The 20,643-nt window shown below is 43.5% G+C and overlaps 1 long non-coding RNA gene across 1 annotated transcript; it reads left to right on the top strand.

Moving 5' to 3' along the window:
• The first annotated feature begins 676 nt into the window (after positions 1-676).
• Positions 677-12,253, top strand: LOC123464758. The gene is made up of 2 exons (XR_006639784.1): positions 677-1,643; positions 11,206-12,253. It is a non-coding gene; the product is annotated as an uncharacterized LOC123464758 (long non-coding RNA).
• Positions 12,254-20,643: the final 8,390 nt, after the last annotated feature.

The raw sequence follows: 20,643 nt of genomic DNA, 5'->3' as shown, positions 1-20,643 counted from the left end.
TTTCAGGTAGTTGAGGGTTAGGGAAAGGGTGAAGTGTGCAGAAAGGCATGGTTTTTAAAAATGAAAATCTTTCTCCTTCACTGGACTATAAACAGCCAGGGGGCAGGCAGAGGCTATTTCTATCCTGAGGCTCTCACTGGTGTCATCAGCATCTACTTGGTGCCTGGCACATGGTAGAGGCTCAATAAAGCTTCTTTGCATGGATGAATGAATGAGTGAATTAATAAATGGTATCTTAGGATTTAGTCACCAGGCTCCATGGCTCAGAGGTAAAGAATCTGCCTGCCAAGCAGGAGTCGTGGGTTCAATCCCTGTGTCAGGTAGAGCCCCTGGAGAAGGAAATGGCAACCCATTCCACTATTCTTGCCTGTGAAATCCCTATGGACAGAAGAATGGGAAGAATGCAAATTTAATATCAGGGCTTGTCAGCTGGTAAAGAATCCGCCTGCACTGCAGGAGACCCTGGTTCAATTCCTGGGTAGGGAAGATCTGCTGAAAGAAGAGGCTACCCACTCCACTGTTCTTGGGCTTCCCTGGTAGCTCAGCTGGTAAAGAATCCACCTGCAATGAGGGAGACCTGGGTTCGATCCCTGGGTTAGAAAGATTCCCTGGAGAAAGGAAAGGCTACCCACTCCAGTATTCTGGCCTGGAGAATTCCATGGACTATGTAGGCCATGGGGTTGCAAAGAGTTGGACACGACTGAGCAATTTGAATTCCTTCCTTGGATTTAGCAACCTCATGCCATTCTGCTGATAACTTTTATGAAAAAAAAAAAAAATCTCTTCTATAAGAAATGCAGCATTTACACATAGTAGGCACCAAATACATGTCAGTAGATCGTGACAACAATGAACATGAGGTTGAAAAAAAGTGAGCCTCCCAAATCTCAGAGCCAAATGAACAGAATAAATGTGAATAAGGTTGAAAATACTACTTAAAAAAAAAAAAACTATTTCATTTGCCAGAGGGCTAGATCTTCCACTTTATATTTTGTTCAAGGATTTAGCTGCCCTAAGATAATCATAACTTGGAACTTGGACATGTGACCTGGGAAGTTTGGGGTGGCTGTTTCATTGGTTACATCTCCTGAGAAAAATTCTCAGGCTAGGAAAAAATACTCTGACAGTGACATGCAAAGGCTGGTACTTATAACTACCATCCTCAATGTTTAGGGGAAAGGAGTTTTAATGACGGGCCAAAGAACAGATGTCAAATCCCCAGCCATCCTTCTGCCATTTGCTGTTTGTTATGAGTCACCCTGGAGCCCATCCATCCCGGCACCAATTTTCATGGGAAGCATTGATGTGTGACCAGAAGTGTGTGCTGATGGATGGATTCACGTGAGGATAGCCGGAAGACTGGGCCTCAGGCTTCCGTCGGCTCTGGCCTTCCTTGCTTCTTTGGTCATTTTGCTCCCCTTCCCCCACATCCCTCCTCCATCCCCTTTGTTCTTCCCTCCAAGTTGGATTTTCACAGTGAATGTGATCTCTCATTTCAGTTCCTGCAACCCTGGCTCATCAAATACAGAAGGGCTGCAGAAACACCTCTGCTTAGGACACTTGTGTGTGTGGTCCATGCCAGCCATCGGTGGCAAGAGTTCTAAGAAGGGAGAGGGCCATCTCCTGGACAGCAGTGGGAAGAGGTGAGTGGCTTTCTTGGTCTTTTCACTTGGCACCCTTGGAGAGAACCCTGTAGCCATCCTGACTTGCCCACTCACTTCAAAGTTTTCTAGGGCTCTTTCCAGGTTTTCTGACTGGTTTAGCCATTTCTCTTAGCAGACCCGACCTGTCACCTCCATTACTATTCTGAACTAAGCATGGACAATTCCCCTTCCCCTTTATTTAAACCTATACAACGCTGGGATTTTGCATAAGGAACTTTGCTAGAATCAAAGGAAAACCCAGATATTTGGTATGGGGTCTTCCCTGGTGGCTCAGAGGATAAAGCATCTGCCTGCAATGCAGGAGACCCGGGTTCAATCCCTGGGTTGGGAAGATCCCCTGGAGAAGGAAATGGCAACCCACACCAGTATTCTTGCTTGGAGAATCCCATGGACAGAGGAGCCTGGCAGGCTACAGTTCACAGGGTCGCAAAGAGTCGGACACAACTTAGCGACTTCATTTCACTTTTCTAAGCCTGGTGGACTTCATTAGCCAAAATCCCTGGTGCTTCCCCTGTTCTTATTTAACTTGGTTCCTAGACTAGCCACACAGAGCCCTAACTTGCTGGGCACATTAAGCTTTAGTAGATACAGCCAGTTTGCAAAGTGGCTATCCCATTTTGCACTCCCACCAGCAGTGTAGGAGACTTCTATTGCTCAAGATACCATCCATCTTGGTTGTCTCCAGTCTTTTTAATCTCAGTCATTTGGGTGGATGTATATTAGTATCAAATTGTGGTTTTAATTTGAATTTCCCTGAAGAATAACCTTTCCTTTTACTTCTTGGCCATTCAGTTATTTTTTTCCCTAGACTGCATCTTCTGTACATTTTTAACTGTATACAAGCCTTTTGTCAGATGTAGCTACTGTAAAAATCTTGTGCCAGTCTGTCGCTGGCCTCTGCACTCTCTTCATGCTCATCTGGCCCAGTGAAATCTTCTTGTAACATAAAACCACAGTCAGAGGGACTGAATCCACAGCATAGCCAGCTGCTTTTACTTGACTGCATTTCCAAATCACTTTTCAGAAAGTCAATAATATTTATAATTCAGCACCACAGAAGGTGCCCTTGTGCCCCCTCTCAATCAATACCCCCTGCAAAAGTAAATTCTATCCCAACCTCTAGCTCCATAGATGTGTTTTGCCCGTGCTTTTCCTTCATGTAAATGGAATCACACAGTGTGTACTCTTTGGTGTCTGGCTTCTTTCACTGTACGTTATGCCTGTGAGATTTATCCACTTTGTGGATCACAAGAGTTTCATCTTTTTCATTGCTATATGATATTCCATTGCATAAACAGACTGCAATTTGGGTTGTGTCCACATTAGTGCTATAATGAATAATGTTATATATATCTATATAACTTTATATAATATTTCTAAACATGGGAAATATGTAAAGCTATATTCTTGTACATCAATTGCTGAGCAAATGCAATCTTGGGCCTCTACCTAGGAATTGCTGGGCCTTAGGGTATGAACTGATGCTTTGTTTCAGTAGCTATTGCCAGTTTTCTAAACTGGTCATACCACTTTTTACCAGTTCCCACCTACAGTGTAAGAATTTTAGTCGCTCCACATCCTCTCCATTGCTTGATATTGTCAATGTTTTGTTTTTAAATTTGGGCCCTTCTGTAATGTGTGTGTCTCACTGAAGTTTTAATTTGCTTTTTCCTGATGACTAAATAACCTTGAGCACCTTATCATATGCTTGTTGGTCGTTGGCCATTTGGATATCCTCTTTAATGAAGTGCCTATTGAGTCTTTTGTTCATTCATAAACTTTGGTTTGTATTTTTCTTATTGATTCATAAGAATTCTTTACATATTCTCAGATATGAATCCTTTTGCAGATATACACATTGTGAATATTTTTTCTCACAGTCTGTGGTCTGCCTTTTCATTCTCTTAATGATGTCTTTTGATGAATGGAAGTTCTTGAGTGGCATTCATGATATCAATCTCTTTACTTAACTTCAGGAAGACCCTCTGCTTTGGGTCTCTGTGCTCTCAGTTCCTAGGCTGCAGGCTGTCCTGTCCTGACCTGTAGATCCATCCCTTCTGCTCCCCTGGCTTGCTGCAGAGTCCCTAGGTGGAGGCTATAGCATTTCTGACTCATGCCTGGACTTGTCTCCTCTGTGGCCACAAGTCTTAGAGGCTGAAACTGTCATCCTCCTGGGGGACTCCCTGCCTGCCATCAGCATCCAGCAATCCTTCCCTGAGTCCCTCTGTTTCACATTCTAGCCTGAGCCTCACCCTAGGCTCATTCCCCAAGCAGAGGTGACTCGCTCACCTTATCAAATCCTTCCTGGCTCTTGTTATGCCTTCCCTCCCCACCCCACTTTGACAGGTGATCTCTGACACTCCCCTCTGTGACTTTTTGGGAAGGGAACACTTCTCAAGATCTCCCTTCTACTGGATTAGAATATAAAGTTACTTTTCACCTCAGGACCAAGTCTAATATCACAGGCTCAGTGTTTAAACTCTAAAGTTGGGCCCAGCATAATCCAATCAAAATAGATTCAAATGGCTATGGCCACTGTATATGTCCAAAGTACTGTACTATTAGAACCATTCCTCGTCCTCCTTCACGGGGCCCTTCACTTGGAAGAGGAGTGATAGGAAATGCAATCAAATAAAAGCAGAAGTTAATAGGATGTGAAAAAAACTACATCTTCATTTCTACAAACTAGCATTTCTTTTCATTATGCACATAGGCAATAAACTACAGCATTGGCTGTCCCTGTGACTTGGTCAGCAATAAAAACCACAGATCCCTTCATATCACATTATAACTGTGGATAAGTTTGAACTATTATTCACACTTATCCCTATTTCAATATTATATAATGTATTAGACCCACCACGAGATTTTGCATTTAATGGGTTAAATAAGAAAGCAAATCTAATAACTACCTCATAAATTTGTTTCTTTAAAATATTCTGATAATTTGATTTCAATATCATTTGGGCATTTTAAGAACATTTTTTCTGAGGAGCCAATAGGTTTTTACAAAACTGCCCAAAAGGTCCCAGGGACAAAAGAGATTTAAATACTCCAGTTGATAAGAGACGCTCTTAAATCCATAGCAACTTAAAGTCACACGATGACCTCTGCTGATGAACCAGCAGCTGTGCTTCTGGGTCAAGCACTGCAAGTCTGCTGCATTTCTGTCAGCATGTTCCTTTGGCATGCAGCAGGGATGGGAGGATCTCAAGGGGCCCAGGCATGTGGCTCCAGTTTTCTTCGGATTCTGGCATTCCAGTGATTCTGAAAGAACAGGGCATCTCTTCTGCAGGTCAGAGGAAATGGGTAGCTCTCCAGCTAAATAGATTTCATGCTTGACTTCAGGGGAATAGCCCAAATGATGATCTGTTTGGGAGAGTAAATTAAAGAGGTAAGCGGGCATGCTGGTTTTATTTGGTTTAACTTTGGCTGGTATAGTTGCTCCCCTAAGCATTTCAAAGAAAGAATATAGGTTGTCAGACCTCACTTCCCAGCATCACTACCTCCGTCATCCCCCAGTTCAAATTCTGGCCAGATCCTGCATCGCAGAAGGCACTGACCTTGGATTAGCTTGAAGAGAAGAACTTAACAGGATTTCCTTTCTCTCCAGGACAATGAAGACATAACTGTCTCTTTTCTCACAGCTCCAAATACTGAGTCTTGATTTCACTCACTTCACCCATCTCTATTTCTCCTAATCACTATCCTTACTTGCATTTCTTCGACCAAAATGCTCATGATGAAGAGTTGTCTGCCTTTCATTAGAAGTAATGCTTCTGAGTTCTCATTTTGATGTTTAGTAAAACATAAAACAGAAGATAATATCAGGTATGAGTCCTGATAACAGCAGGTATGAGACCAAGTCCTTGGCTCATGCCATCCATGAAAGCTAGAGAGGTCCTAGGTCTTCAAGACTGGGGACATATACATCATGTTAGCATATTTCTCTTTGATTCTCCCACCCATGTCCTTCCCTTCCACCTACCCAATGCATCCTAATCTTCCATTTCATCATATAAGCCACTGGAACAGGGAGCTAAGACAGCTGTGAGTCAGGTGGGACACTTTGTCTTCTTCTGTAAAGAATGGGGTTGACATGACTACAATCACCTCCTCCTCCCCATCTAAGTCACTTATTTTGAATGTTTGAATATGTTATTTTCCAAATAAAAGAGACTGTAGCAGTTTGTGTGCATGGCATTCTTCCAAGGTGCTTCAAGTTCTCTATAAAAAGCTCAGCTGTCATTTGTTGTTATCAGGCCCACCAGCCAAATTGTTGACATGCCCAAGTTTTATTAGCTCTGTTTTGCAATAGTCCCTCTTACTATGGAGACAAATGGGGGAACTGCCTTCATGCTGGCTTTGTTTTATAGTTCTTAGATGTGTAACATGACTGAATGGTTTTGAGCTGTCTCCAGCTTGTAGTGATGGGTGTCAGTTTTTTGAACACTACTCAGAAATCTGTGACTCTGAGTGGTAATGTTCTGAAGGCAAGCTGCTGTGGAATGAGCTTCGGACTCTGTGAGTCACCACAGGAACTCAGCAATTCCGGTTCTGACTTTACTACTAATCAATGTGTGACCTTGGGTAGGTCCTTTAATGTTTTTGCTCCCCAATTTACTCATCCGTAAAAGGAGAGAAGAGGCCTGGATGAGCTCTAAGTTCCTTCCAGCTCTTTCATTTTATTATTCTAATAAATGCATCACAAAAAAGGTCATGAAAACACCCCAATTATAGCAATCAAGAAAAATAACTGTGATTCTGTTTTATATAGTGTTAAAGATTCCTTTTTGACTTCTGAGGCTCTTGATGACTCAATATGTATACCCCTGAAACTCTACTAGATCCCTGTAAACTATTTTTAAAAATTGATTTGGGGCCAGTATTGAAATTGTGGGTCTTATTATCTGAATCTCAGATTCTGAGTTACAAGAAGGTCTATTCAAAATGGTATGTTTTTCTTGCAGCAATTGTTATGTGGTCAAATTTTATGATGTTTTAACATTCACTGCCATTCATTGTCTAAACACTCTTCTATAACCCAGTGAGTGTGTGAGGTTAATAAGTAGAATGGAATTCATTCTGGGTTGATTTCATCTGCTGATTCTAGTGGAAGGCCTCTCATATCTGTCCTTCTTTCTCAACATGGTTAAGCCCAAGACACTTGGAAAAGCTCAGACTCTGCTCATGACTAAATCTCTGTAACTTTCAGGAAGGAAGAAATGTTACTCTTGCTTCATCTCCAAGTGGATGTGTGAAGACACTTCACATGAAGAGAAATCTATTCATTGGCAATATATTTTTTGACCAATTAAAATATTCACCATATTGCTTTCTTACTTTTCAAACACAGAATTTGCCTACCTGTGTAATGCTCATAAGTAACCATGTTTTAAGGTTATGTTACATTTACTTGTTTTATAATGTTTCAAGAATGAATAAAGGGGAAAGAGGGCTTCAGAGGACACAACGATATTTCACACTTCAAGTGCACCTCAGGCAAAAGGCAGGCCTGTCTAGGCTAGTGCTAAATGCTACCTTTAGCGCAAGTCAGATTATAGAATGCCACAAATGGAGTCTTGGAAGGCTATGTCCTTTTAGTCAAGTCATTCCCCTATTGAACAAGGCTCTCTCTTTCCTAGCTCCCCATTTCTGGCTTCTCCACCACCACTCCCTTCCAAGTACACATGAACACTTGTACTTGGACTCCTGTAGTGAAGTCGCTCAGTCGTGTCCAACTCTTTGTGACCCCGTGGACTGTAGCCCACCAGGCTCCTCCATCCATGGGATTTTCTAGGCAAGAGTACTGGAGTGGGTTGCCATTTTAGAGCTTCATTTACAGATTGCTTTGCTGCACTCCAAATGGCCCGGCATTTTGTCGATGAAAGAGCGTAAATCATGCCTTAACGTGAGATACAGTAGGATGTGATGTTTAGAGAAAGGAAAATATGCTTCCTTATAGAAGCACCAGGCACTAAACCATCTGGCTTGGAGAGAAAAATTTCAGTCACTCATCCTGATGTTTTGTCTACATAGTACCAAACATCTGGAACCTGGGTGACAGACTAAATTTTTCATTTCATATCCAGATGTTTTTGCATTATGCCAAAACAACCTTAAAAACTCAGCTATGTCTTTAAGAATTCAAATAGTACAAGCATAAAAGTTGTACTAATTTCATTTAGGTTTTGAGATAGAAAAGATGAATGAAAAAAAAGCCAACTTTTGGCTGGTTTTTTATGCAATATGCTAGTTTAAGAAAAAAGCCACACATTTTGCAACTATACGATTAACAGAATTATGAAGAAATATTCCCAGAAATACTGTCGCTAAAAATACAATGATCTGGAATGTTGTTCCAAAGTTGAAATGCTCCGGTTTTGCAAATTCGGATAAGACTTCTACAGTTAAAAAATAAGAAATCATTCTCCAAACTAGTTGCTTAGCAGCTTAAGAAGTGAGTTTCCTTCCGAGTAACTCGCTGTGAAAACATTTATTCCTTGCACTCAAGGGGGAAAGCAGGACCGATGGGTTCCTGCCTTTTCCAAGGTTCCAACAGGATTTGCAAGGAGACTTGAATCATTTAAAGATGCTTTTTTGAGAAATGCTTTTCATGATTCAAAATGAAAAATCAGATTGTATCCACTGGAGCCACCTTGAACATCTGTCACAAGAACATAAGCAGAAAGGAATGTTTAAACATTCTGCAACAAAACTGTTTGAAAATATATATATATATACTGGGTTGTTTGGAGAATTGCATTTGTCTTGTCCTCTTGTATTCAATGGAGTTGGGTCTCATGCTTGTTAAAAAACATGATCAGAACAGATTTCTTGTATTAGAAGACACAGCATTTAATCTGGCTTTCAACTGCCAACAGGCTTTGTGGGCATTTCTATGCCATGAAAATTCCAATATATTTTTCATTATCTCCACAAGGCCTAGAGAGTGTGTGTGTAACACACAGCAGTGTTACTGAACTGGCTTGGTGCAGGGTCTTTGCTGACTCAGCACATGGTTTCTCATTTCCAGATTACTAAAACAACTTTCCTCTGGGGTAGAGCTTCACAGAAAGCAAGGGGAATAGAAATACAGAGGGGCCTTATTTTCACCCGTAATTATACCAAGTCCAGAGGCAAATGCAAAATCAGACTGAACTCTCCCAGGTTTACAGAATAAAAACGGCTTCTCTCTGACCCTGTGCCTGTGAGAGTCACAGTAAGTTGCAACACGTCTTATTTTTAACCAACCAATTTGCCCCAGGCCTCTTACCCTTAGGGTGTGGACTCCAGGGCAAGGTTGCCTGTGCCTTTTTAAAGCTTGTGTACAGTATTTTAACTGAGGGAGGTCAATCTCTTTTTATGGACTTGCACCAACAAACATTTCTTGAGAGTTGTGCATTGAGTAAACTGCAAATTTCAGACACTGCCACACTTGCAGGGTCTGGAGTGAAGTGGGGTCGCAGCACTTGCCCACCCTCTCTGCCTGATTCAGTGGTTGCAGCCTTCAGAGATTTATCATAGTGTGTGCCCGTGGGCCATAACCTATATGCTAAATGGCAATGGCCAGTTTCCATACAAATTGAACAGTCTCGAAGTTCAGTTCTCTGTTCCCTGACACACTCAGCTATCAGGTTGGTGGGAATCGCTGGGCTTTAAGTTGGCTCTCAGAACGGGATCAAGAAGAATATTGTGAACATCAAGTCTCCCCAAAACGCCCCTCCCCCCGCCTGCCTTCGGCCTCCCGCAAGACTGGCCTGCTAATCAATGCAAATGTCGTAGGCGGCCAGGCCCGCAATTGGCATTCCAGAGAGCGAGGACCACCAGCCGAGCTTTAAATAAGTGCAGATGTGACAGGCAAGAGACTCAAGGATGGCCGCCTCTCCACCCCGCACAGGCCGGTGCACACGGCTTCAGCCGTGTGCGCTGCTAGGAATGTGTCCGGAGGAAGGGTGTGCCCCGCAAACAACCGCAAAGGGAATGGAGCCCCCGAGTTTAAGGGCATCGCTGGGATGGTGTGTGCCCCGTAGCCCGTTATTTCCTTGGCCTCACTGCTTCTTCCCTAAAGTAGCTAGAGGACAACCCACCCTCGCAAAAGCCGTTCAAGGGCCCAAATGCCCGGCCTTGCTCGGGAAACCGCGATCCTGGGTGGCCGGGGAGGCCTCGCTCTTCCACCGCAGAGCGGGGGCGCGAAGGATGCACTCAGGGCTTGACCCGTTGGCGACACCCGGGAGCCGGGATCTTGGCCCTTGCTTACCCCCACCCACCCGTCCAATCCTGAGCAATACATAGCCCTGGTCCCGACCCCAGCGCGATGCAGGCGACGTCCCGAGACTGCAGGCGGAGCAGAGGCAGAAGTCAAGCTCAGATCGGTCCCCAAGCTGGGGTCAGGATTGAGCGGCGCTTCCCTAGGACGGGATGCGGCGTGGGAGTTCGGAGCGCGTGCAAACCGGAGGCGCCGGGGCAGCCGGGTTTCCGCAAACCTCTCGGGTCTAAAGGGTTTCGGGGAAAACGGAGTGTGGGGGGGGGGGGGGGAACCCGGAGCGTTGCTCCTTCTTTGGTGTTTCGTCCGCCCTGAGCCCGATTTCGTATTTATTCACAACCATGCCCCCACTGTCTGGGTGGCTCCACTAGAGCCGTCCGGTCTCCGGGCTTCCAGCCCGCGCGGCCATCCTCGCCCTAGGGTCTTGCTCTCAGATCCAAGCCCTGCGGCTCCGAACAAATCCCCGTTCGCCTTTCCCTGCCCGTCTCCGTGGGTTTAATCCTGTGGCCGAGGAGGTGGCAGGGTCGGTGCTGCAGACCATTTGGTGGCAGCCCACCTCCGCCACCCGACGAGGCGCCCAAGCCGGGCTCCCACCAACCCCCGCCCCAAAGTCACCTAGACCCGTGCCTTCCCTTCTCTCCCGGCCCTAAGAGGGACAGCCCCCGCGCCCCGCCGCTGAGGCTGCGGCTCTCCTCGGAAACCTGCGGGTCCGGAGGGGCGGGCCGCCGGGTGCAGGGCCTCCACCGAGCGGCCTTGCTGCCTAGCCAGCCGCCCAGGCCCTCCCAGCGGCCTCCAGCTGATCCGAGATGTTTCGGCGCCTACTCTCCGCCCCGCGCCTTGGCGCCTCTGGATAGCCCTCGGCCGCCGGGCGTGCTCGGCGGGACTCCACACAGACACCGCCTTCCGAGCCCCGGGGCAGCAAGCGTTACCCGCGCCGCCCGCCCGCCCCGGCGTCCAGCCCTCCCGGCTGGGCGCAGCTCGTAGGGCTCCAGGGGAAAACCGCAATTACCCGCGGACACACCACCCTCTGCGTTCCGCTTGCACAGCGCCGAGCGCCACGTGCGCCGAACGGACGCCGCCCCGGGCCTGGGTCCCTGCTGCCCCCGGCGCCGGAAAGAGCCTCAGTGCCTCCGCCCCGGGCGCGCGCAGCCGCCGCCTCCAGCCCGCCGCGCCCCTGCCGCCGCCCGCCGGCACCTGCACCAGCCTCCCCCGCTTGCCTTCCATCCGTGCGTAGAAATACCACCAACTTAAAAAAAAAAAAATTTTTTTTTTCAGAGATGTGCACGAAAAAGACGAGGGAGATTCGACCATCCGAGGGTCAAGACACAGAAATTCGAACTGGCCCAGAGCGACCTTACTTGGCGCAGAGAATCATTTACCGAACGAGCGAGGGTGTGCGGATACGGGAGCTATTCTTAAAAGACAGAGTGATGAACAGCTGAACCTGAAGTCGAAAAACGATCCAAACTTTGATTCCTTTCTGTGGACTTGTTCGAATTGAAAGGCCGATTGTAAGCAAAAAACAACTTGAATTTGCTGATGGAGGTCTTGTTAAAAGAGGCCAACAGGAGTACAAGACACATGGCGATTAAATCGCTACGTGATGCGACTATTTTTCGGAGACGTTCTAAAGAACTTTCCTATTACTTTTTTAAGGTGCGGAATTTAGTTAAACAACTACTACAGCTAACATTCTAAGATAACGTGGTTACTTTCCTAATATAAAAATTCATAGGTTCCGATTGTGTAACATAAACAACAGAACAAAATCAGGCTAGACAACTAAGTCCCCTTATGTAAATGCCTAACTCCATCATTCAAATATAGTTGGTTTGTATAGTAAATCTAAATCACAGGGCCAAGCTTAGCTGCCCTTTCGTGAAGAATATCTCAACTTTCCTGAAGCCTCAAAGAAGACATACTGCAATGTCAGTATTTTGTTCTTTAGAGGGAATAAATTGCCCTTTGCAGCCACCTCAGTTGCTCAGGAATGAGATGTGCTAAGCATTCATATGAGAAGATTTTGGAAGATGGTGCAGGTGTGGGCTGACTTAAATTACTTGCTTTTGTGCTTTTCTAAAAGGTCAAAAAGGATCTGGTTTAGGGAAGACAGAGAGAATAAGACTTTTCAACATGAGTTAAAATGCCCATGTGCCCAGCTTCAGATGGAGGAAATAATACAAACCTGATAAAGCATTTAGCTGATGCATCCTGAAAAATGATATACCTATCAGCATGCATGTCATCAATCAAAAATTATTTAATATTTGCATTCAATTAACCAAATGACTCCACCAGTTTGACACTTTTCACAAATCAGCAATTAGTAAAATGATTGGTAAAATCTTCCACACCCTGTCACTCATTTAATGGTAAATTATTGAGCAGTATTTTAACTTCTAAGAATATTTAGTAGCTTGAGACTTTGTGATGTGGTTGTGGAGTGCAAGAATTCACACATTTTCTAAACTATAGAAAATACTAACAGAATTACTTGAGTTTTTTTTTTTTTTTTAATCATTTTGGAACAAAGACTAAATGGAGGAAACGAATCGGAACAGTTCCAATATCTAAAGACATAAATGAGTTGAGTATATGGTACCTTGAACAATTTTCTCTATAAAATAGGTTTAAAAAACTCTCTGCTTAATTAAACATGAAATTGGCTATATTAAGATATATTATTTTTGTCTTATGTAACTAGAATTCCTTGCACACCAACATAAGAAACTAACAGCTATGTTGGCTATATTCCCTAAGTATCAGTAATTTAAATTCCCTGAATATAATTGACCTCATTAAATTGACTCATAGGACATAAGAGCTCCTGGGGAATCTCTTTATATACAATTATGCAGATCAGTAGTAGTTTTTAAGTCACTAATAACTAGACACATAAATTTTCTGGGTTGAAGGAAAGACTGTAAATCTATCTTATATAATTTTCTAGCCATCTTTTAATATGAGATAAATTATAGCATATAAACATCCTTGGGATCTATTTTATTTTAAGGAAATAATTTTCTTTGCTGTCAGAGATGCCCATGAGGGCAAATTTTGATTATATATTTGAGAGCTGTCAAATTTGATGATTCAACACATAACTTCAAACCATTTCTCAGAAGGGTTCTCAGACTATTAATAGTATTTTACTTCAGAGAAATGCATTTAAAAATACAAAATTCGTGGCATTAATATTGAATTTTTGTATCTGTACACAGATATAGAAATATGTGCAAATAAAACCTAAAGACTAAGGTCGAGGGGAAGAAGGACATTAAAAAATCACATTTGGCAGAAAAATAATCTATTTTACCAAGAATTCTTGCAGTATTTTCTGTCTCAAGGTTTGCCCTCTACAATGTCAAAACTGCTCAGAGATTTGTTCACCAACCTCACACAATTGCAGCTGTGCACATGTGTTTTACGTGTGTGCATTTCAACCTCCACTCTCTTTTGCAGGGCAAAGAAATAAGGGAAGAATGAAAATCTTGAGCTACTCTGACACACAATAAGGACTTATAGTTTATTAATCGGAGAATTTAGCTTAGCTCCTCCACTATTCATCTGAAATTAATTAAGTGTGTAGAATTACAAGGTGGGTGTATCTGAGACAGCAGGCCCTGCTCGGACTAATCAAAAGGGCACATGTTGAATGAGCACAATTTAGTTAAGGTTAATCCAGTGAAGATGATACCTCCCTGGTCTTAATTACTCTAGGTGATAGATTGTGGAATGGCAAAGTAGGAAGGAAGGGAAATTTGGTCCTACTGAATACCAGGATTTTCTAATTTAATTTAGCTTGCTCTGTTTTCACAGAAGCAGACAGTTGCTATTCAGACAGCAGGACCACACTCTCTGGATTAAGTTGGGTAAAAGAAAATAATTGCCGATTTTTAAGAAAAAAGTGGAAAACAAATATGAATGTTTCAAAGGTGTTGATCGTAATGTGCCTTTCATTACCAACAACTCAATTCAGAATTTTATCAGTAGATTCTTTGTGATTTCTGCTAGGAGTTGTTCACTCTTTTGAACTTTCTTCTCAGTACTGAGGCTAGTCAATGTGCTGAAATAGAGACGTGTCTGTACCTACAAGACTACATTAATGAAATGAATGTATGTGTATTATTAAAAATAATGTAGTTTAAAATAGAAGTAAGCATACAACAAACCACAATGGATGAATTGCACAAACATTGAGTAAAAAAGCAGACGTAGGAATACATCCAAGAATCCATTTATATAAAGCTCAAAAACAGATAACACAAATCTAGTATGACAAGTCAGAATGGCGATTTCTGTTTGCAACAGGAAAACAAGAGGTGCCTCTAGGGGTCCTGGTGATATTCTGTTTCTTATGCTGGGTGCTAGTTATACAGGTGTGTCCACTTTATGATAATTTATCAAATGAATTTGTGAACTTAAGATTGGTGCATTTTTCTGTACATGTTTTATTTCAATAAAACATTGTCTTCACAAAATGAAAATAAGAGGAAAAAAGACTAAGAAATAAGGGAATGGGATTGTGAGACAATACATTTTTAAAAGACAGAAGGGTGAGGGCTACAGATATAATTCTGGAAGAGAAAAAATACATTAAAATATCTAGCAAAATATTAGCAGTAAGATTTCAATGTGTTCACTTTGCCATCTTAATATCTGCACACCCATATAAACACTTAAATCATGCCTCAGGATCCAGACTTCACCCAAATCAGGATCTTCCTTGTTTCTTTTGCATGTGTTCAAAGTCTGATTATGGTGTTTAAGAATCTTATTCTTTGTTGCTGCTTAAGATGCTGCCCCCAAAAGCTCATTTTCTCCTTGCACATGCATTTTAAAAAATCATCGGATGATTTCCTTGTTTTCAGTTTTGTGATATATTTTCTGCTCGAGAAGGGGTATCTGTTTCTGATTTATTAGCATTTGATCCCCTAGTTTCCTGCCATTGATCAAGCCTAATACTTAGCTCAGCTGATGAGTTTTATATGAAAACTGATATTTCAGGAAGACAGAAGGTTGAACTCATTTTTAATATTTTCCCCGTCATCTCTTTCAGAGTGTGACATACACGAGAGACACCTAGCAAAGCCCCAAACCATATTTATTTTTCATTACATCTCCTTGGTATAAAACCTTCTGGAAATAAAACACAGATTTATTGAGAGAAGAGATGTTTGTCCAGTGTCATCCACATCCTGTCGATTGTATATACATTTACACCCTCTCGCCAAAACATGCCTTCACCCCACTGCTGACCGGCTGTCCGCCATTCAATCTCCAGTGAAGTCACGGTGAATAAGGTCAACTCCTTGGAAACATCTGCATTTGATCAGTTTGCACAAAACAGGGGTCTTGCTAATGCTGGACTTCCCTGAAGTCCGATACAACAATAGCTGATTCACCACTGCTGCCCAAGCCTCCCTCAGGAAACCTTTTTTTTTTTTCCCCCTCTCTGAGACTATTCAATGTTCAGACTAAATCCTACTCACATGAGCCCAGGGGCATCCACAGTTCCTCGCCTTCCGAGGTGGCATCTCCCTGAAGGAGACTTTCTCTTCTCCAGCTGGGAAGATATTCTAGTTATCACTAAAGCAAGGGCGATATATGGCCCTTTCTCCTGAATCCTGGGAACGAGGAACAAATGGAATCAGATCAGAAAGTCATCGACATGTTGACAGTCTGTCAACCATTCTAGACCCTGATCAGGTCGGCTCCGTGCTCCCAAGTGCACAGTAGTGGATTAGCATTAACCTGTGTGTGTGTGCGTCTTTTCTTTTTTTCTTCCTGATCATTTTTTCAGCATTGTATCATCAATATGCTATTCCAACAAAAAAATCTAAAGGACACTCTAGAGCCTCTTTTTCTTTAAAGCAAAAAACAACTTTGAGGATAGTCTGATAGTCCCAAGATGGAATTTTAATAGCCAGAATATACACTTTGTTCACCTTAATAGAATGACAATTTAAATGCAAAAGGAACATTGACAAAAAGTCTAGAGTAAACTTTTAAACATCAACCTCAAGACAGCATGAAGGGAATTTCATTAAAATTAGGGGCAGCGTTAAATTCATTCTACTGAGGGAGAATTTTAGAGAATCCCCATTCAAGTATTTACAAAATTTGCTCACCACATTTTTAAAATACATGGGTCTGACTGTCGTTCATTTCCAAAGCGGGTAGAGTAAGAAGCTGATAAGGGTAATTAGTCAGTTATGTTTTCACTGATGGGCTTCTGAGCATACCATACAGGGGGCAAGAGACTCACTAGATAGTCCCCTTCTTTGGGAGTTAAAACACATGAAAATGTAAATAACAGAAAAAGCAAGAAGTCTCAGGTGGCCAATAAGGGATATAGCCACTAACGTGCAGATTTTCCATCCTTTCCTGATGGTAAGCAAATCAAAACTCTTCTTGGTTTAAGGCTTGTTTGTGGTCCCATCTCAGATCTGCATGCCGTTGTCTCTGGCAGCCCATCCTCAGCTGTACTGGGGTCAGGCAGACCTGCATTATCATCCCAGCACTTCTGGGCAAGTTCCTGAACTGCTCCCGGCCTTACTTCCTCACCTGTAAACAGCAGTACTACCTCATGGGACAAGATGTTCACTGAGACAATGTGCTTAAAGCAACGCTTGGGACTCACACTATCCTCAGCGCAGTCAGCTCTTGCTGGCAATCATATTCCTGCCATTTCCCATTCTTCCCACATCAGCCGGTTATGTTGTGTTTAATATCAACTGACTCCATTCGGAGAAAAGGGAATTGTTTTGAAATAATTCAGTAAGCTGCTTTTTAAAATGCTCACTGCTTGCAAGTCTACTGGCTCTTCCAAACACAACCCGATTTAACAGGGATGGAAAAGCAGGGTGATTCACTGCACCATGTTTTCCGCTAATTGCAGAATAACACACTATACAAATAAAGGAACAGCTTTTTCCACCACAGAATGATTAACTTTTTAAAGCTCTTGCAATAGGTATAGAAACACTTCTTGGCACCAAGGCCAACCTAAGGTCCCAAATGTCAGTGTTCCAGAAAACATGACTCTCTAACACAGCTTTCACGGGCTTTATGCAAATGACTCAAATACTTTTTCTCACCTCAGTCTGCTCCCGCAAGTTGGCAGTCTTCTAACTCTGCTTCTGCATCACTTGATGGCCGAAGGACCCTGCCACCTCCTTTCTCCTTCGACCTCCCTTCTCAGGCAGGGTCTCCAACCAGGGCTTCTCTTCTTCCAGATTTTCTGGATCTGCCCCTGGCTCTTCAAGATCCTGTGCACCTTCCGAACTGCCTCTGAATAAACCTATTTTGCAATTACCAGTTCTCAGTGGTCCTGGTTCAGTTCCAATCTAACTCAGGTATTTGGTAAATTTGGATTACTAAAACCGTAGAGCCGCATTGTCAGTGTTACATGTTTCAGTGAACTACAAAACCTTAGGCAAGTCACTTACCCTGAGTTCTAGGTTCCCATCCTGGGCTCCACTTCTGAGGTCCAGTTAGCTCATACCACCGGTAGTGCTTGGATTCTAAACGGCAAAATGCATGTGACATACAACAGGAGCTGTGTGCCTTCGTGGGAGGGTGTGACCAGCTGGAGTTAGAGCAGTCCTGCAATGGAGCTGATGGGCCAGGTGGGATGTTAAAGGATGGTTGGGTTCAACTGGAAGAGAAAAAGGGAAAGAGCAGTCTAAAGAATGGGGAAAACATGAGCAAAGTTCTGGCAGCAAGAATTAGGTAATCCCAATCAAAGTAGAAGAATTGATGCTTTTGAATTGTGATGCTGAAGAAAACTCCTGAGTCCCTTGAACAGCAAGGAGATCAAACCAGTCAATCCTAAAGGAAATCAACCCTGAATAGTCATTGGAAGGATTGATGCTGAAACTGAAGCTCCAATACTTCGGACACTTGATGTGAAGAGCCAACTCTTTGGAAAAGACCCTGATGCTGGGAAAGATTGAAAGCAAAAGGAGAAGGGGGCAGCAGAGGATGTGATGGTTAGATACCATCACTGACTCAATGGACATGAATTGGAACAAACTCCAGGAGACAGAGGAGGACAGAGGAGCCTGGCATGCTGCGGTCCACGGGGTCACAAAGAGTTGGATGAGACATAGAGACTGAAAAACAACAATCGAACTAGAATGCAAAATAAAAATATTCAAGAGAAAACTCCTAATAGTAGCAACTACCCTCAGGAGGGATAATCACATTTACTAATAGTGAACCTTGGACATGTCTATCCTGGCAGCTCTGCTGTTTCCTAAACAGTTTTCCTGCTTGACAATCATTTATGAAATTTCCTTTGAGGATATAAATTCAAATCCAGACACACCTTTGCTAAGGTATGTCTAGTCTCTTTATCTGCTCTGTGCCCAGAGGTTGAAGGGGAAAGGTGCCATCTACCAGACCCAGAGGTTTATGAGCACTGTAACTCTGCCATCTTTCTTCTTCTTGCCCATCCCCTGACCTCCTGGTTCAGTTTTCCATTACTGTGACCAAGCTCTCCAGAACATGATGGTTAAAGATGACAATTTATATTTCTCATTACACCTTGTTTTCCCAGGTGGCGTTAGTGGTAAAGAATCTGCCTGCCAATGCAGGAGATGCAAGATACTCGGGTTCAATCCCTGGCTGGGGAAGATCCCCTGTAGAAGGAATTGGCAACCAACTCCAGTATTCCTGCCTGGATAATTCCATGGACAGGGAAGCCTGGTGGGCTACAGTCCTTGGGGTTGCAAAGAGTCGGATGATTGAGCGACTAACACTTGCACTTTCATGACTCTGCGATTTAGCTGGACTCAACCAGGTAGTTCTGCTCCATATAATATCAACTGGGGTCACTCACATAGCTGCTGGCAGATCATGGAAGGCTTCATGCATAGGTCTGGTACCTTGGTGCTTTTCCATGTGGCCCTTCCTCCCAGCAGGGTGGTTTTAGGATGGCCAAACTTCTCATGCGGTCGCTGGCTTCCCAGGGGGAGGAAGCAGAATCTGCCTTAAGAAGACTTGCATTTGGAAGTGCCAGAATACCATCTCCATGGCCTTCCATTGTTCAAAGTAAGTCTTGAGGCCAGCCCAGAGAAGTAAGCTCTTAATGGGAGGAGAACCATGTGCAGAGGAGGGCTTGATGGTAGTCATCTTTGAGGACTGCCTGCCTGTCTCCTCCCTACTGCATGGTTTGCAGGCGAACTGCTGGAGAGATTAAAACAATAGCAGCAGCCAGCAAACAGACCTTAGAGCCAACAACAGTCCCCATATGAGGTGCAAAAAGTTCCCATGTGTCAGCCACTGCAATAATACTGGCAGCTCTGCTCATTTTGACTCTTCATCACACACCTTTGCTTACTGCTCTGTTTCTCAAATGTGAGTCCTTATTCTCCCCTCTAATTAGACCAAGAGCTCCCAGGGGCAGGGACCGCCTGTTTTTCTCTCATATGCATCACCCTGAGTCCGGCTAAAAGGTTCCGAAGGAAGTTGAACTTGGGTCAAATGTCATGCCTTCATATTTCTGGAGCAGTCGCTGCAAGCCTGGAGTTAGAGTAGTGAAGAGAGTCCGAAGACTCATGGAGTTTCCATCGTTATTGAATAATAATAGCCATGATGACAGTCACAACTGCTGTGGATTGAACACCCATTCTCTCACTGCCGCACACTGCACCTGTTGCCTTATATGTGTGTGTGTGTGTGTGTGTGTTCTTAACCCTCCCAACAATTCTATGAAGGGAAATTCTTGTTCCCTTTTATAGAAGGAGAAACTAAGGCTTTAAAGATGTTATACAACATCCCCAGGAGCCAGGATCCAAAGCTGAGGTTTTGTGGCTCTAACATGGAGCCCCACACTCTGTTCTACCACTAGTTAGCATGCAGGATGCTAACTCCCTATGCATAGTTTTCAGTTATCCCAAGAACATTGTGACATTACCAAAACAGAAGTACTAGACAGACAATGTGTGCAAGCGTGTGTGTGTGTGTATGCGTGCACTCCCGCACCTGTGTAAGAGAAAGCAGTTCATACTGAGAAACCTATGAACTCTGATGTTGTAAAGCAGTGGTTCTTAATGCAGCTCATAAGTTGAAACTATTTTCATAACAATATGAAGATGTTATTTGCTGTTGTTTTCATTCTTATTCTCTGACAAGTGTGTATCAGAGTTTATCACAGACCATATGACGTGGTATCACAACAGACTGGAGACAGAAATACAAGTGAGATTCAAACCAACTTTAAAAAGATTTTCAAAAATGGAACATAATGCTGAGTTTCTCACTAGGTTTCTGGTTGTCGTTTCTGAATCTGTAGTTATTTTTCATAGAAGTATTATTAATGTTAACATACAGTAGGGATTTTTTAGTGCTGTGAGGGTGGAGGTTAAGTTATAAACCTCTGGCTCCATAGGAGAAGCTAAAGGTAGAAGTCTTATCCTGAGTTTTAGTGAATGTTTTCAAAGTTCTAAAGGGGGCTGAGAGGAAAGAGCCCCTTGGGACCATGAATACCCCACTGGAAGCCAGAGTCAAACAGGATTTCTCTCCCCAAGCCTGTAGCCCAGAAGCCCTAGCAGACGTTCAAAGGGTGAGGCAGGCTTTGCCCACTGCAGGTCATGCTATGGAGACTGAAACTCCCATTAGCACTGGAGAACCAATGCTTTAGAAAACACAGCCCAGGGCGACGAGTGGGTGGCCCTGACATCTGAGGACATAGGGTCAGGGCTGGTT

The sequence above is a fragment of the Bubalus bubalis genome, chromosome 12 (assembly GCF_019923935.1).
Source record: "Bubalus bubalis isolate 160015118507 breed Murrah chromosome 12, NDDB_SH_1, whole genome shotgun sequence".
Classification (NCBI taxonomy): domain Eukaryota; kingdom Metazoa; phylum Chordata; class Mammalia; order Artiodactyla; family Bovidae; genus Bubalus; species Bubalus bubalis.
The sequence above is the reverse complement of the archived record's forward strand: the minus strand, read 5'-3'. Positions and strand labels throughout refer to the sequence as shown.